General features: G+C 51.3%; 1 protein-coding gene across 1 annotated transcript in view; it reads left to right on the forward strand.

Moving 5' to 3' along the window:
• LOC142908192 (uncharacterized) overlaps nucleotides 1-18,246 on the forward strand; it is a 39,153-nt gene that overhangs the window by 5,902 nt on the left and 15,005 nt on the right. The gene's annotated exons all lie outside the window — the stretch shown is intronic.

The following is an 18,246-nucleotide window of genomic DNA, read 5'->3' on the forward strand; positions in this document are numbered from 1 at the left end:
GTGTGTGTGTGTGGTATGGTGTGTGTGTGGTATGGTGTGTGTGTGTGGTATGGTGTGTGTGTGGTATGGTGTGTGGTATGGTGTGTGTGTGTGGTGTGGTGTGTGTGTGGTGTGGTGTGTGTGTGGTATGGTGTGTATGTTGGTATGGTGAGGTATGTGTGTGTTGGTGTGTGTGTGTGTGTGGAGTGGTATGGTGTGTGTGTGAGTGGTATTGTGTGTGTGTGTGGTATGGTGTGTGTGTGGTATGGTGTGTGTGTGGTATGGTGTGTGTGTGTGGTATGGTGTGTGTGTGTGGTATGGTGTGTGTGGTATGGTATGGTGTGTGTGTGTGTGGTATGGTGTGTGTGTGTGTGGTATGGTGTGTGTGTGTGGTATGGTGTGTGTGTGGTATGGTGTGTGTGTGGTATGGTGTGTGTGTGGTATGGTTTGTGTGTGGTGTGGTGTGTGTGGTGTGGTGTGTGTGTGGTGTGGTGTGTGTGTGGTGTGTGTGTGGTGTGGTGTGTGTGTGGTGTGTGTGTGGTGTGTGTGGTGTGTGTGTGGTGTGTGTGTGTGGTGTGGTGTGTGTGTGGTGTGTGTGGTGTGTGTGTGGTGTGGTGTGTGTGTGGTGTGTGTGTGTTGTGGTGTGTGTGTGGTGTGGTGTGTGGTGTGGTGCGTGTGTGGTGTGGTGTGTGTGTGGTGTGGTGTGTGTGTGGTGTGTGTGTGGTGTGGTGTGTGGTGTGGTGTGTGTGTGTGTGGTGTGTGTGTGGTGTGGTGTGTGTGTGTGGTATGGTGTGTGTGTGTGTGGTATGGTGTGTGGTATGGTGTGTGTGTGTGTGGTATGGTGTGTGTGTTATGGTGTGTGTGTGTGTGGTATGGTGTGTGTGTTATGGTGTGTGTGTGTGTGGTATGGTGTGTGTGTGTGGTATGGTGTGTGTGTGTGGTATGGTGTGTGTGTGTGGTATGGTGTGTGTGTGTGGTATGGTGTGTGTGTGTGGTATGGTGTGTGTGTGTGTGGTATGGTGTGTGTGTGTGTGGTATGGTGTGTGTGTGTGGTATGGTGTGTGTGTGTGTGGTATGGTGTGTGTGTGTGGTATGGTGTGTGTGTGTGGTATGGTGTGTGTGTGTGGTATGGTGTGTGTGTGTGGTATGGTGTGTGTGGTATGGTGTGTGTGTGTGGTATGGTGTGTGTGTGGTATGGTGTGTGTGGTATGGTGTGTGTGTGGTATGGTGTGTGTGTGGTATGGTGTGTGTGTGTGGTATGGTGTGTGTGGTATGGTGTGTGTGTGTGGTATGGTGTGTGTGTGTGGTATGGTGTGTGTGTGGTATGGTGTGTGTGTGGTATGGTGTGTGTGTGTGGTATGGTGTGTGTGTGGTATGGTGTGTGTGTGTGGTATGGTGTGTGTGTGTGGTATGGTGTGTGTGTGGTATGGTGTGTGTGTGTGGTATGGTGTGTGTGTGTGGTATGGTGTGTGTGTGTGGTATGGCGTGTGTGTGTGGTATGGTGTGTGTGTGTGGTATGGTGTGTGTGTGTGGTATGGTGTGTGTGTGGTATGGTGTGTGTGTGGTATGGTGTGTGTGTGTGTATGGTATGGTGTGTGTGTGGTATGGTGTGTGTGTGTGGTATGGTGTGTGTGTGTGGTATGGTGTGTGTGGTATGGTATGGTGTGTGTGTGTGTGGTATGGTGTGTGTGTGGTATGGTGTGTGTGTGGTATGGTGTGTGTGTGGTATGGTGTGTGTGTGTGGTATGGTGTGTGTGGTATGGGGTGTGTGTGTGGTATGGTGTGTGTGTGGTATGGTGTGTGTGTGGTTTGGTGTGTGGGTGGCATGGTTTGTGTGTGGTGTGTGTGTGGTGTGGTGTGTGGTGTGGTGTGCGTGGTGTTTGCGTGTTGTGTGTGTGGTGTGTGTGTGGTGTGGTGTGTGTGTGTGGTGTGGTGTGTGTGTGGTGTGGTGTGTGTGTGGTGTGGTGTGTGTGGTGTGGTGTGTGTGTGGTGTGGTGTGTGTGGTGTGGTGTGTGTGTGGTGTGGTGTGTGTGTGGTGTGGTGTGTGTGGTGTGTGTGTGTGGTGTGTGTGTGGTGTGTGTGTGGTATGGTGTGTGTGTGTGGTGTGGTGTGTGTGTGGTGTGGTGTGTGTGTGGTGTGGTGTGTGTGTGGTGTGGTGTGTGGTGTGGTGTGTGTGTGTGGTGTGGTGTGTGTGTGGTGTGGTATGGTGTGTGGTGTGGTGTGGTATGGAGTGTGTGTGGTGTGGTATGGTGTGGTGTGTGTGTGGTATGGTGTGTGTGTGTGGTATGGTGTGTGTGTGGTATGGTGTGTGTGTGGTATGGTGTGTGTGTGGTATGGTGTGTGTGTGGTATGGTGTGTGTGTGGTATGGTGTGTGTGTGTGGTATGGTGTGTGTGTGTGGTATGGTGTGTGTGTGTGGTATGGTGTGTGTGTGTGGTATGGTGTGTGTGTGGTATGGTGTGTGTGTGTGTGGTATGGTGTGTGTGTGGTATGGTGTGTGTGTGGTATGGTGTGTGTGTGGTATGGTGTGTGTGTGTGTGGTATGGTGTGTGTGGTATGGTATGGTGTGTGTGGTATGGTATGGTGTGTGTGTGTGTGGTATGGTGTGTGTGTGGTATGGTGTGTGTGTGGTATGGTGTGTGTGTGGTATGGTGTGTGTGTGTGGTATGGTGTGTGTGGTATGGTGTGTGTGTGTGGTATGGTGTGTGTGTGGTATGGTGTGTGTGTGGTTTGGTGTGTGGGTGGCATGGTTTGTGTGTGGTGTGGTGTGGTGTGTGGTGTGTGTGTGGTGTGGTGTGTGTGTGGTGTGGTGTGTGTGTGGTGTGGTGTGTGTGGTGTGGTGTGTGTGTGGTGTGGTGTGTGTGTGGTGTGGTGTGTGTGTGTGGTGTGGTGTGTGTGTGGTGTTGTGTGTGTGTGGTGTGGTGTGTGTGTGGTGTGTGGTGTGGTGTGTGTGTGGTGTGTGTGTGTGGTGTGTGTGTGTGGTGTGGTGTGTGGTGTGGTGTGTGTGGTGTGTGTGTGGTGTGGTGTGTGTGTGGTGTGGTGTGTGTGTGGTGTGGTGTGTGTGCGGTGTGGTGTGTGTGTGGTGTGTGTGTGGTGTGGTGTGTGTGTGGTGTGGGGTGTGTAGTGTGGTGTGTGTGTGGTGTGCTGTGTGTGTGGTGTGTGGTGTGGTGTGTGTGTGGTGTGGTGTGTGTGGTGGTGTGTGTGTGGTGTGGTGTGTGTGTGGTGTGGTGTGTGTGGTGTGGTGTGTGGTGTGGTGTGTGTGTGGTGTGGTGTGTGTGTGCTGTGGTGTGTGGTGTGGTGTGGTGTGTGTGTGGTGTGTGGTGTGGTGTGTGTGTGGTGTGTGTGTGGTGTGGTGTGCGTGTGGTGTGTGTGTGTGTGGTATGGTGTGTGTGTGGTGTGGTGTGTGTGTGGTGTGGTGTGTGTGTGGTATGGTGTGTGTGTGGTATGGTGTGTGTGTGTGTGGTATGGTGTGGGTGTGTGTGTGGTATGGTGTGTGTGTGGTATGGTGTGTGTGTGTGTGTGGTATGGTGTGTGTGTGTGTGTGGTATGGTGTGTGTGTGTGTGTGGTATGGTGTGTGTGTGGTATGGTGTGTGTGTGGTATGGTATGTGTGTGATATGGTGTGTGTGTGATATGGTGTGGCTAGAGAAGAGATGGAGTGATGTGGTACAGGAGGACGTGGAGCTGAGTGGACTTGCCGATGACTGGTACCAGCGGTGTCAAGATCGGCCTGTGGAGGAGGCTTGTGAAGGACGCTACTGGGCAGTTGGAGGCAGTCGCCCTCCAACAACAACAGAGGGCGGAGGAGCGACGCTCACAACAACGAGCGGAGCGCCGGGTGGCCAAAGCACAGCAGGTTGGCACAGTAGGGGGCACAGGTGGTGCATCAGCCCGTCATCTCAGTCAGTCGACCCGTGGCACCTGGGTCTGCCACGTGACCTCCTGCCAGCGGGCGTTCGACACTCCACGTGGCCTCAAGGTGCACATGTCCTGGCACAAGCGTCGTGGTGACGTCACCGCCACTTAGTGGCGAATGGCGGTTGTTGTGTGGTATGGTGTGTGTGGTATGGTGTGTGTGTGGTATGGTGTGTGTGTGGTGTGTGTGTGGCATGCTGTGTGTGTGGTATGGTGTGTGTGGTGTGTGTATGGTGTGCTGTGTGTGTGGTATGGTGTGTGTGTGTGGTATGGTGTGTGTGGTGTGTGTGTGTGTTATGCTGTGTGTGGTATGGTGTGTGTGTGTGGTATGATGTGTGTTTGTATGGTGTGTGTGTGGTATGGGTGTGAGTGGTATGGTGTGTGTGTGGTATGGTGTGTAAGCCCCAGGTTGTTGTGTGGTTGTCCGGCAAAACAACCCCCTACCTCCTCGCGGTGCCGGACGGGCAACTCTGTCGTGGACAGTGCTGTGGGGGGATGTCCAATTCCGATTGGCCCTCTCCCCTTCATGGAGTGTCTGTGACCACCACAGTGGCTAAAAGGGGGCTCTGGACGGGTGCGAGGGGCTGGCAACCCCTCCACCTTCATAAAATTACCACAAAAGTACGACTTAAATATGTAACTAATAAGCTTCTGCCGGAAGCCCCGGGTGGACAGGTGTCTATGACATCTCCTGGCCAAACCCCAATTGGCAGAGCCAGGAGATTGAATCTCTACCCTCGGGGCTCCTCCAGAAACAACGAAAAGCCACTTCGTGTGGCCACGTGGAATGTTCGAATGCTCACTGCGGAGTAGAGGCTGCCACTCCTCTGTTGGGAGCTGGACCGGTACCGCCTGGATCTCTGTGGCATTCAGGAGGTCCGGTGGACCGGTTCTGGCTCCTGCCACCATGAGGGGTGGACAGTCCTCTACTCGTGGCAGCAGACTGTCAAACAACGTGGCTCTTATTTTGAACAAAATAATGAAAGGAGCGTGGGAGCGTGGCGGTGAGGTGTGGGAAGCTGTAAGCCCCAGGCTACTTTGGGCTCGCCTTCCCATCAATTGGAGGCGAGGATTGGTGGTTGTGGTTACTTATGCCCCCAACGAAGACGAACATCCATGGAGGGATGCAGGCAAAGCCGATGAGTCAGATGCCTTCTATGACCTCCTGTCACAGGTGCTGGCTAAAGTGGCCCCTCGGGATAGAGTAATCTTGTTGGGCGACTTCAATGCCCGAGTTTGTCATGATGCTGGCACCTGGTCTGGAGTGATTGGAGCACATGGGCCGGATCAGCTCAATAACAACGGTAGGAGGCTGCTAGATTTTTGTGCAGCCCATGGGCTTGTAATTACCAACACGCTGTTCCGGCATCGGCGCAACCACACAACATCATGGATGCATGCCGGGTCCAAGCAAGAACATCTGCTGGACTACATAGTGACGGACCAGCGGATGCGAGCCCATGTCCTTGACACCAGGATCTAACGTGGAGCTGATCTGCCATTTTTACCATCGACTAGTCATCTGTAAGATGCGCCTGCCATTGTTCCGCTCCGGTGGTGAGTGTACACCCAGGACCCCATTTCAACCAAAAGTGGCCTGGTTTCAGTTATCTGATGAAAGTTGCAAGCGAGAATTTCATCATCGCTTGCGACTGGGATTGTCATCGTCCCCCACTCCTCCTGATGTCGAGGGTAAATGGGCGATGTTTAGGACTGTGACTCATGAAGCTGCAATGGCTGCTTTGGGTACGCGGTCCAGACCTCCCCAGAAACCCTGGCTGACAGAGGAGGTGTTCAGGATGGTTGAGAAAAAGCGACAGGCCCACTGTCATCGGCTACAGAATCCCACATCAGAGAATGAGGAGGCTTGCCGCACCCTTCGCTCAGAGGTTCAGAGAGTCGTGAGGCGCTGCAAGGATGGGTGGTGGTCGCGGGTTGCTGAGGAGATGGAGTCTGCCTCAGTGGCCCGCGATCACAAATCTCTATTTAACTTCATCAAAAAAGTAACCTGCAGCGCCACACCTATTACCATCATTAGGGGAAAAAACTGTGATCCAATCTCTGACCCCCAGGAACAGGTTTGCAGATTTGCTGAGCATTTCTGTGAGGTCCTGGGGGAGGGAAAATCCCACAGCCAGGAAAACATCGTGGCACAAAGTGAGGATGACCCTGCTGAGGCTGCGGTGCCTCAAATATTGGAAGAAGTCACCCCCTGTGAGTGGCTGGCTGAAGTGCCATCTGTTGAGGAAGTATTGAAGGCGATCCGGAGTCTGAGACCATGAAAGGCAGCGGGCAGAGATGATCTCCCAAGCAAAATGCTGAAGGAGGGTGGCGTTTGTGCACAGACTGCCCTATATGACATCATAACAACAGTCTGGACCACTGGACGGGTTCTGCAGGATTGGAAGGATGCGCTGGTGGTCCCCCTCTTTAAGAAGGGGGACCGCACAGACTTTAACAACTACAGGGGCATTTCACTCCTCAGTGTGCCGGGAAAGGTCCTGGCAAGGATTATTCAATATCGCCTTGCCAGGCACGCTGAGGAGAGGCTTGCAGAGCCCCAATGCGGTTTCAGAAAAGGGCGGTCCTGCACAGATGCCATATTTCTGTCTGTCTGCTACAGCAGAGGTGTACGGAATTCCAGCAAGACCTATATCTCTGCTTTATTGACCTGGTGAAGGCCTATGATACCATCAGTAGGCCTGGGCTCTGGGTTGTTCTTCGTGCTTTTGGAATACCTGACCCTCTGCTCACGATCATTAAGGACCTTCATGATGGTGAGCGAGCTTGGGTAAAACTACGTGGCCGGGAGTCCGAGCCATTCCCTTTTCACCTTGGGATGCGACAGGGATGTCCTCTGGCTCCCACATTATTTAACATCTATTTTGACCACGTAGTTCCTGAAGCCTTCAATAGCTGTATCGGGGGAATCTCCATATGGTACAGATATAATGGGAGTCTGATCGATGCCCGGGTGCGGTCAAGGGATGGCTCCCTATTGCTCAACCACGTTATGTATGCTGATGATTTGGTAATAGCTGCTCATTCAGCGGAGGAGTTGGAGACGCTGCTGCTGAGACTGGAGCATGCCACTAATAGATGGGGCCTTACCATCAGCCCCACCAAAACTAAGCACCTGCCTGGGTATTTTGTACCATCGGACACTCCACCCCCACAACTCCCAATCGGTGATGGGGCAGTTGTGGAGAGAGTGGAGAGTTTCCCATACCTGGGCAGTATGCTTATGACCGGCTCCAGTTTAACAGCAGAGGTCTCACTTCGAATCAGTCAAGCGGCAATATCTCTTCATCGGTTGCGTAACACTGTGTGGAAGCTACCTGGTCTGTCGCTCTGCACTAAGCTTCAGGTCTTCTCGGCCACGGTCATTCCCTCCCTTATCTACGCTTGCGAAACGTGGACCCCCTTAATGGAACATCTTCGCCGGTTAGAAACATTTAGGCTGGCCGGCCTACGATCCATCCTGGGTTTAACCAGACTGGATTGTGTGAGGAGCTCACAAATCCTTTAAAGATCTTGGGAAGGTCCCATCGGTGAGCTCCTCTGGTGGGCAAGGCTGCGATGGCTGGGTCATGTAGCCCGCATGCCCAGCCACCGCATGCCGAAACAGCTTTTGCTCGGCCGGATCGAGGGGGCTAAACGGGCGCGGCACGGGCTAGAGAAGGGATGAGTGATGTGGTATAGGAGGACGTGGAGCTGAGTGGACTTGCCGATGACTGGTACCAGCGGTGTCAAGATCGGCCTCTGTGGAGGAGGCTCGTGAAGGACGCTACTGGGCTGTTGGAGGCAGTCTCCCTCCAAAAACAACGGAGGGCGGAGGAGCGATGCTCACAACCACGAGCGGAGAGACGGGTGGCTAAGGCACAGCAGGTTGGCACAGTAGGGGGTACAGGTGGTGCATCAGCCAGTCATCTCAGTCATCTCAGTCAGTCGACCCGTGGCACCTGGGTCTGCCCCGTGACCTCCTGCCAGCGGGCGTTCGATACTTTACGTGGCCTTCAGGTGCACATGGCCTGGCACAAGCGTCGTGGTGACATCACCGCCACTTAGTGGCGAATGGCGGTTGTTGTTTTATGTTTGTATGTGTGTGGGTGTGTGTGAGTGTGTGTGAGTGTGTGTGTGTAAGTGAGTGTGTGGGGGAGCGGTAGTGTAGCGGTTAGCGCGCTGCGCTATGAACCTGGCGACCCGGGTTCGATTTCCGCTTACGGCCAACACCAGTGACGATTATCTGAACCGGTACTGGGCCTCCCCTAGGTCGACTCAGCCTCAAATGAGTACCTGGTGCGGTGGAAAAAAAAAACATTTCCTCTGGGGAGACAAAGGCGGTCGGGCTGGCCACTCACCCCCTCGTGTACCGTTCCGGCCTTCATAGGTGCTCGCTAACAGCACTTGCCCCTACAGTCTGTTAAGGTTATACGGGGGATCTTTGTCTTTGTCTTTGTTTTCCGTGTTTGTGTTTGTATGTGTGTGAGTGTGTGTGTGTATATGTGAGTGTGTGTAAGTGAGTGTGTGTGTGTGTTTGAGTGTGTGTATGTGTGTGTGTGTAAGTGAGTGTGTGTGTTTTAGTGTGTGTGTGTAAGTGAGTGTGTGTGTGTGAGTGTGTGTAAGTGAGTGTGTGTATGTGTGTAAGTGAGTGTAAGTGAGTGTGTGTGAGTGTGTGTGAGTGTGTGTGAGTGTGTTTGAGTGTGTGTCTAAGTGAGTGTGTGTGAGTGTGTGTATGTATGTGTGTGAGTGTGTGTATGTGTGTAAGTGAGTGTGTGTGAGTGTGTGTTTGTGTGTAAGTGAGTATGTGTCTTTGTGAGTGTGTATGTGTGTGTGTAAGTGAGTGAGTGTGTTTGAGTGTGTGTATGTGTGTAAGTGAGTGTGTGTGAGTGTGTTTTAGTGTGTGTATGTGTGTGTGTAAGTGAGTGTGTGTGAGTGTGTGTATGTGTGTAAGTGAGTGTGTGTGAGTGTGTGTATGTGTGTAAGTGAGTGTGTGTCTTTGTGAGTGTGTTTGAGTGTGTGTGTGTAAGTGAGTGAGTGTGTTTGAGTGTGTGTATGTGTGTAAGTGAGTGTGTGTGAGTATGTGTATGTGTGTAAGTGAGTGTGTGTCTTTATGAGTGTGTTTGAGTGTGTGTCTTTATGAGTGTGTTTGAGTGTGTGTATGTGTGTAAGTGAGTATGTGTATGTGTGTAAGTGAGTGTGTGTATGTGTGTAAGTGAGTGTGTGTATGTGTGAGTGTGTGTATATGTGTGTGTGTGTGTAAGTGAGTGAGTGTGTTGAGTGTGTGTATGTGTGTAAGTGAGTGTGTGTGAGTGTGTGTATTTGTGTAAGTGAGTGTGTGTGAGTGTGTGTATGTGTGTAAGTGAGTGTGTGTCTTTATGAGTGTGTTTGAGTGTGTGTATGTGTGTAAGTGAGTGTGTGTATGTGTGTAAGTGAGTGTGTGTATGTGTGTAAGTGAGTGTGTGTCTTTGTGAGTGTGTGTATGTGTGTGTGTGTAAGTGAGTGAGTGTGTTTCAGTGTGTGTATGTGTGTAAGTGAGTGTGTGTGAGTGTGTGTATGTGTCTAAGTGAGTGTGTGTGAGTGTGTGTATGTGTGTAAGTGAGTGTGTGTGAGTGTGTTTATGTGTGTAAGTGAGTGTGTAAGTGAGTGTGTAAGTGAGTGTGTGTATGTGTGTGTGTGTGAGTGAGTGTGTTTCAGTGTGTGTATGTGTGTAAATGAGTGTGTGTGAGTGTATGTGTGTAAGTGAGTGTGTAAGTGAGTGTGTGTATGTGTGTAAGTGAGTGTGTAAGTGAGTGTGTAAGTGAGTGTGTGTATGTGTGTGTGAGTGAGTGTGTTTCAGTGTGTGTATGTGTGTGTGTGAGTGTGTGTGAGAGTGTGTATGTGTGTAAGTGAGTGTGTGTGTATGTGTGTGTGAGTGAGTGTGTTTCAGTGTGTGTATGTGTGTAAGTGAGTGTGTGTATGTGTGTATGTGAGTGGAAGGGTAACATCTGGTTCAGTTTATCGCCGGGAGCCTCGCGTCTCGCCGTGTGGGGGTTGGTGGCTTCCAGAGCCAGCCCAGCCCATCCCACGAATGGTGGTGAGGCGGTGGTGGTGGTGGCGTGGTTGTGGTGGTGGTGGTGGTGGCGTGGTGGTGGTGGTGGCGTGGTGGTGGTGGTGGCGTGGCGGTGGTGGTGGCGTGGTGGTGGTGGTGGCGCGGTGGTGGTGGTGGCGTGGTGGTGATGGTGGTGGTGGCTCGGTGGTGGTGGCGTGGCGGTGGTGGTGGTGGTGGTGGCGTGGTGGTGGTGGTGGTGGCGTGGTGGTGGTGGTGGCGTGGTGGTGGTGGTGGTGGCGGTGGCGTGGTGGTGGTGGTGGTGGCGTGGTGGTGGTGATGGTGGTGGTGGTGGCGTGGTGGTGGTGGTGGTGGCGGTGGCGTGGTGGTGGTGGTGGTGGTGGCGTGGTGGTGGTGGCGTGGTGGTGGCGTGGTGGTGGTAGCGTGGTGGTGGTGGTGGCGTGGTCGTGGTGGTGGTGGCGTGGTGGTGGTGGTGCGGTGGTGGTGGTGGCGTGGTGGTGGTGGTGCGGTGGTGGTGGTGGCGTGGTGGTGGTGGTGGCGTGGTGGTGGTGGTGGCGTGGTGGTGGTGGTGCTGTGGTGGTGGTGGCGTGGTCGTGGTGGTGGTGGCGTGGTGGTGGTGGCGTGGTGGTGAATAATGAACAGGATAATCCCCTCCCTTACTCCAGACCAACTCACACGGTATTAACCACCCATGCCCCACTATGAATATCAACGTCCACCCCACAAAGTCCCATCACAAGGGGAGAGACACAAACGAGCGGACAGGACGATTTTGGTTGCGAAACTGCAAACGAAAATCGATGCCATCAATGGCACCTGGAAATCCAATTTCACCTGGGCAATAACGGGGGTGGACTTTGATTTGAAGCTTTCGAGACCGCAGGGATCAATACTGTTTGGTGCTTTCGGTTAAAGTCGATCGAAACGTCACGATCTATTATTATTATTTATTAATTTTTCTCTCCCACGCTCATGTACCGAAGGAGCCAATTCAGTAGGGGGTAATAAACTGTGCGGGTTGACACGGTGAGCTCTTTATCAAGAGTTGAACAGCTCAGATCAGCCTTACCTGGTCAAATACAAATACATTCTCTTTGGGGGTTTTTCGGTAAAGTCACGTAGGTAAAATAAAATAAAACAACTAAATTAAATTCGCGACGTTTCGGAGGCAAACACCAGCTTCAGTCTTCAGGTGGAACAGTCTGCAGGTGGAACAGTCTCCAGGTGGAACAGTCACAGCAGAATAGCTGAGACTGTTCCACCTGAAGACTGTTCCACTTGAAGACTGTTCTGCCTGAAGACTGTTCCGCCTGATGACTGTTCCGCCTGAAGACTGTTCCACCTGAAGACTGTTCCACCTGAACACTGTTCCACCTGAAGACTGTTCCACATGAAGACTGTTCCACCTGAAGACTGTTCCACCTGGAGACTGTTCCACCTGGAGACTGTTCCACCTGAAGACTGTTCCAACTGAAAACTGTTCCACCTGAAGACTGTTCCACTTGAAGACTGTTCCAACTGAAGACTGTTCCACCTGAAGACTGTTCCAACTGAAGACTGTTCCACTTGAAGACTGTTCCAACTGAAAACTGTTCCACCTGAAGACTGTTCCACTTGAAGACTGTTCCACATGAAGACTGTTCCAACTGAAGACTGCTCCACCTGAAGACTGTTCCAACTGAAAACTGTTCCACCTGAAGACTGTTCCACTTGAAGACTGTTCCACATGAAGACTGTTCCAACTGAAGACTGCTCCACCTGAAGACTGTTCCACCTGAAGACTGTTCCACCTGGAGACTGTTCCGCCTGAAGACTGTTCCAACTGGAGACTGTTCCACCTGGAGACTGTTCCACTTGCAGACTGTTCCAACTGAAGACTGTTCCAACTGAAGACTGTTCCGCCTGAAGACTGTTCCACCTGGAGACTGTTCCACTTGCAGACTGTTCCAACTGAAGACTGTTCCAACTGAAGACTGTTCCGCCTGAAGACTGTTCCGCCTGAAGACTGTTCCACCTGGAGACTGTTCCAACTGAAGACTGTTCCAACTGAAGACTGTTCCGCCTGAAGACTGTTCCACCTGCAGACTGTTCCACCTGAAGACTGTTCCGCCTGAAGACTGTTCCACCTGAAGACTGTTCCGCCTGAAGACTGTTCCACCTGAAGACTGTTCCACCTGAAGACTGTTCCACCTGAAGACTGTTCCACATGAAGACTGTTCCAACTGAAGACTGTTCCAACTGAAGACTGTTCCACCTGGAGACTGTTCCACCTGAAGACTGTTCCACCTGAAGACTGTTCCACCTGAAGACTGTTCCACCTGAAGACTGTTCCACCTGAAGATTGTTCCACCTGAAGACTGTTCAGCCTGAAGACTGTTCCACCTGAAGACTGTTCCACCTGAAGACTGTTCCACCTGAAGACTGTTCCACCTGAAGACTGTTCCACCTGAAGACTGTTCCACCTGAAGACTGTTCCACCTGAAGACTGTTCCACCTGAAGACTGTTCCACCTGCAGACTGTTCCACCTGAAGATTGTTCCACCTGAAGACTGTTCCACCTGAAGACTGTTCCACCTGAAGACTGTTCCACCTGAAGATTGTTCCACCTGAAGATTGTTCCACCTGAAGACTGTTCAGCCTGAAGACTGTTCCACCTGAAGACTGTTCCACCTGAAGACTGTTCCACCTGAAGACTGTTCCACCTGAAGACTGTTCCACCTGAAGACTGTTCCACCTGAAGTCTGTTCCACCTGAAGACTGTTCCACCTGCAGACTGTTCCACCTGAAGACTGTTCCGCCTGAAGACTGTTCCACCTGAAGACTGTTCCACCTGAAGACTGTTCCACCTGAAGACTGTTCCACCTGCAGACTGTTCCACCTGAAGATTGTTCCACCTGAAGACTGTTCCAACTGAAGACTGTTCCGCCTGAAGACTGTTCCACCTGAAGACTGTTCCACCTGAAGACTGTTCCACCTGAAGACTGTTCCACCTGGAGACTGTTCCGCCTGAAGACTGTTCCACCTGAAGACTGTTCCACCTGAAGACTGTTCCACCTGAAGACTGTTCCAACTGAAGACCGTTCCACCTGAAGACTGTTCCACCTGAAGACTGTTCCACCTGAAGACTGTTCCAACTGAAGACTGTTCCACCTGGAGACTGTTCCACATGAAGACTGTTCCACCTGCAGACTGTTCCACCTGCAGACTGTTCCAACTGAAGACTGTTCCGCCTGAAGACTGTTCCGCCTGAAGACTGTTCCACCTGGAGACTGTTCCACTTGCAGACTGTTCCAACTGAAGACTGTTCCAACTGAAGACTGTTCCACCTGCAGACTGTTCCACCTGGAGACTGTTCCACCTGGAGACTGTTCCACCTGGAGACTGTTCCATCTGAAGACTGTTCCACCTGAAGACTGTTCCATCTGAAGACTGTTCCAACTGAAGACTGTTCCACCTGAAGACTGTTCCACCTGAAGACTGTTCCGCCTGGAGACTGTTCCACCTGAAGACTGTTCCACCTGAAGATTGTTCCACCTGCAGACTGTTCCACATGAAGACTGTTCCACCTGCAGACTGTTCCAACTGAAGACTGTTCCACCTGAAGACTGTTCCACATGAAGACTGTTCCAACTGAAGACTGTTCCAACTGAAGACTGTTCCATCTGAAGACTGTTCCACCTGAAGACTGTTCCACCTGAAGACTGTTCCAACTGAAGACTGTTCCACCTGAAGACTGTTCCATCTGAAGACTGTTCCACCTGAAGACTGTTCCAACTGAAGACTGTTCCACCTGAAGACTGTTCCACCTGAAGACTGTTCCACCTGAAGACTGTTCCACCTGAAGACTGTTCCGCCTGAAGACTGTTCCACCTTCAGACTGTTCCACCTTCAGACTGTTCCACCTGAAGACTGTTCCACCTGATGACTGTTCCAACTGAAGATTGTTCCACCTGAAGACTGTTCCACCTGAAGACTGTTCCAACTGAAGACTGTTCCACCTGAAGACTGTTCCGCCTGAAGACTGTTCCGCCTGAAGACTGTTCCGCCTGAAGACTGTTCCGCCTGAAGACTGTTCCACATGAAGACTGTTCCACCTGAAGACTGTTCCACCTGAAGACTGTTCCACCTGGAGACTGTTCCACCTGAAGACTGTTCCACCTGAAGACTGTTCCACCTGAAGACTGTTCCACCTGAAGACTGTTCCACCTGGAGACTGTTCCACCTGGAGACTGTTCCAACTGAAGACTGTTCCACCTGAAGACTGTTCCACCTGAAGACTGTTCCACCTGAAGACTGTTCCAACTGAAGACTGTTCCACCTGGAGATTGTTCCACCTGAAGACTGTTCCAACTGAAGACTGTTCCACCTGAAGACTGTTCCACCTGAAGACTGTTCCACCTGAAGACTGTTCCAACTGAAGACTGTTCCACCTGGAGATTGTTCCACCTGATGACTGTTCCACCTGAAGACTGTTCCACCTGAAGACTGTTCCACCTGAAGACTGTTCCACCTGAAGATTGTTCCACCTGAAGACTGTTCCACCTGAAGACTGTTCCAACTGAAGACTGTTCCACCTGGAGACTGTTCCACCTGGAGACTGTTCCACCTGCAGACTGTTCCAACTGAAGACTGTTCCACCTGAAGACTGTTCCACCTGGAGACTGTTCCACCTGAAGACTGTTCCACCTGCAGACTGTTCCAACTGAAGACTGTTCCACCTGAAGACTGTTCCACCTGAAGACTGTTCCACATGAAGACTGTTCCAACTGAAGACTGTTCCACCTGAAGACTGTTCCAACTGAAGACTGTTCCAACTGAAGACTGTTCCACCTGAAGACTGTTCCACCTGAAGACGGGAGCTGGTGTTGCCTCCGAAACGTCGTGATTTAATTTAGTTGTTTTATTTTATTTTTCCTACGTGACTTGACCGACAAAACCAAAGAGTATTTAATCCTTTGCAGTCACGAAAGCTTCAAATCTAGAATACAAATACACTGTTTAGTATATGTGTCTCTATGTATCTCTATGTGTCTCTGTGTGTCTCTGTGTGTCTCTGTGTGTCTCTATGTATCTCTATGTGTCTCTATGTGTCTCTGTGTCTCTGTGTGTCTCTGTGTGTCTCTATGTATCTCTATGTGTCTCTGTGTGTCTCTATGTATCTCTATGTGCCTCTATGTGTCTCTATGTGTCTCTGTGTGTCTCTATGTATCTCTATGTATCTCTATGTGTCTCTGTGTCTCTGTGTATCTCTATGTGTCTCTATGTGTCTCTATGGTTCTCTATGTGTCTCTATGTGTCTCTACGTGTCTCTATGTGTCTCTGTGTATCTCTATGTGTCTCTATGTGTCTCTATGGTTCTCTATGTGTCTCTATGTGTCTCTATGTGTCTCTGTGTATCGCTATGTGTCTCTATGTGTCTCTGTATCGCTATGGGTCTCTATGTGTCTCTATGTATCTCGATGTGTCTCTATGTGTCTCTATGTATCTCTATGGGTCTCTATGTATCTCTATGTATCTCTGTGTCTCTATGTATCTTTACGTGCCTCTATGTATCTCTATGTGTCTCTGTGGGTCTCTATGTATCTCGATGTATCTCTATGGGTCTCTATGTATCTCTATGGGTCTCTGTGTATCTCCATGTATCTCTATGTAGCTCTATGGGTCTCCATATATCAACAAGGGTCTCTATGTATCTCTATGTATTTCTATGGGTGTCCATGTATCTCTAAGGGCCTCTATGTATTTCTATGGGTGTCCAAGTATCTCTATGGGTCTCAATGGGTCTCTACGTATCTCTATGGGTCTCTATGGGTCTCTATGTGTCTCTATGGGTCTATATATATCTGTGGGTCTCTATGTATCTCTATGTATCTCTATGGGTCTCTATGTATCTCCATGGGTCTCTATGTATCTCTATGGGTCTCTGTATCTCCATGGGTCTCTATGTATCTCTATGGTTCTCTATGTATCTCTATGGGTCTCTGTATCTCTATGTATCTCTATGGGTCTCTGTGTATCTCTAAGGGTCAAACCGGAGCTGGCCATGAGCACACTGCCCAGGTATGGGAAACTCTCCACTCTCTCCACAACTGCCCCATCACCGATTGGGAGTTGTGGGGGTGGAGTGTCCGATGGTACAAAATACCCAGGCAGGTGCTTAGTTTTGGTGGGGCTGATGGTAAGGCCCCACCTCTTAGTGGCACGCTCCAGTCTCAGCAGCAGCATCTCCAACTCCTCCTCTGAATGAGCAGCTATTACCAAATCATCAGCATACATAACGTGGTTGAGCAGTAGGGAGCCATCCCTTGACCGCACCCGGGCATTGATCAACCTCCCATTATATCTGTACCAAATGGAGATTCCTTTGGTACAGCTATTGAAGGCTTCACGAACTACGTGGTCGAAATAGATATTACACACACGGACACAGAGACACACACAGACACTTAGAGACACACACACACAAACACACATAGGCACACACAACCACCGGCATTCGCCACTAAGTGGCGGTGACGTCACCACGACGCTTGTGCCAGGCCATGTGCACCTTGAGGCCACGTGAAGTGTCGAACGCCCGCTGGCAGGAGGTCACGGGGCAGACCCAGGTGCCACGGGTCGACTGACTGAGATGACCGAGACGAATGGCTGATGCACCACCTGTGCCTTTTGCTGTGCCAACATGCTGTGCTTTAGCCACCCGGCGCTCCGCTCGTTGTTGTGAGCGTCGCTCCTCCGCCCTCCGTTGTTGTTGGAGGGCGACTGCCTCCAACTGCCCAGTAGCGTCCTTCACGAGCCTCCTCCACAGAGGCCAATCTTGACACCGCTGGTACCAGTCATCGGCAAGTCCACTCAGCTCCACGTCCTCCTGTACCACATCACTCCATCTCTTCTCTAGCCCGTGCCGCGCCCGTTTAGCCCCTCAATCCGGCCGAACAAAAGCTGTTTCGGGATGCGGTGGCTGGGCATGCGGGCTACATGACCCAGCCAATGCAGCCTTGCCTGCCGGAAGAGCTCACCGATGGAACTTTGCCCAGATCTTTCAAGAATTTGTGAGCTCCTCACACAATCCAGGCTGGTTAAACCCAGGATGGATCGTAGGCAGGCCAGCCTAAATGTTTCTAACCGGCGATGATGATCCATTATGGGGGTCCACGTTTCGCAAGTGTAGAGAAAAGACGGAATGACCATTGCCGAGAAAACCTGAAGCTTCGTGCGGAGCGACAGACCAGGTAGCTTCCACACAGCGTTATGCAACCGATGAAAATATATTGCCGCTCGACTGATTCGGAGTGAGACCTCTGCTGTTAAACTGGAGCCAGTCATAAGCACACTGCCCAGGTATGGGAAACTCTCCACTCTCTCCACAACTGCCCCATCACCGATTGAGAGTTGTGGGGGTGGAATGTCCGATGGTACAAAATACCCAGGCAGGTGCTTAGTTTTGGTGGGGCTGATAGTAAGTCCCCATCTCTTAGTAGCACGCTCCAGTCTCAGCAGTAGCGTCTCCAACTCCTCCTCTGAATGAGCAGCTATTACCAAATCATCAGCATACATAACGTGGTTGAGCAATAGGGAGCCATCCGTTGACCGAACCCGGGCATCGATCAGCCTCCCATTATATCTGTACCATATGGAGATTCCCCCGGTACAGCTATTGAAGGCTTCACAAACTACATGGTCAAAATAGATGTTAAATAATGTGGGAGCCAGAGGACATCCCTGTCGCACCCCAAGGTGAACAGGGAATGGCTCTGACTCCCGGCCACGTAGTTTTACCTGGGCCCGCTCACCATCATGAAGGTCCTTAATGATCGTGAGCAGAGGGTCAGGGACTCCGAAAGCACGAAGAACAACCCAGAGCCCAGGCCTACTGATGGTATCATAGGCCTTGACCAGGTCAATAAAGCAGAGATGTAGGTCTTGTTGGAATTCCCTACACCTCTGCTGTAGCAGACGGACAGAAAATATATAGCATCTGTGCAGGACACACCCACAGACGCACACACATAGACACACACACTCAGACACACAGACACACACACAGACACACAAGCAGTGAGTGGGTGGGTGGGTGAGTGAGTGGGTGAGTGAGTGGGTTGGCAAGTGAGTGGGTGGGTAGGTGAGTGAGTGGGTGATTGGGTGAGTTAGTGGGTGACTGGGTGGGTGAGTGAGTGAGTGGGTGAGTGAGTGAGTGGGTGAGTAGGTGGGTAGGTGAGTAGGTGAGTGAGTGGGTTGGTGAGTGTGTTACTGCTACTCGCTACGAACAGCACTTGCCCCAACAGTCTATTCAAGTCTTCACGAG

The sequence above is a fragment of the Petromyzon marinus genome, assembly GCF_048934315.1.
Source record: "Petromyzon marinus isolate PM22_M1 ecotype Great Lakes invasive population chromosome 76 unlocalized genomic scaffold, UKy_Petmar_22M1.pri1.0 chr76_unloc.1, whole genome shotgun sequence".
Taxonomy (NCBI): Eukaryota; Metazoa; Chordata; class Hyperoartia; order Petromyzontiformes; family Petromyzontidae; genus Petromyzon; species Petromyzon marinus.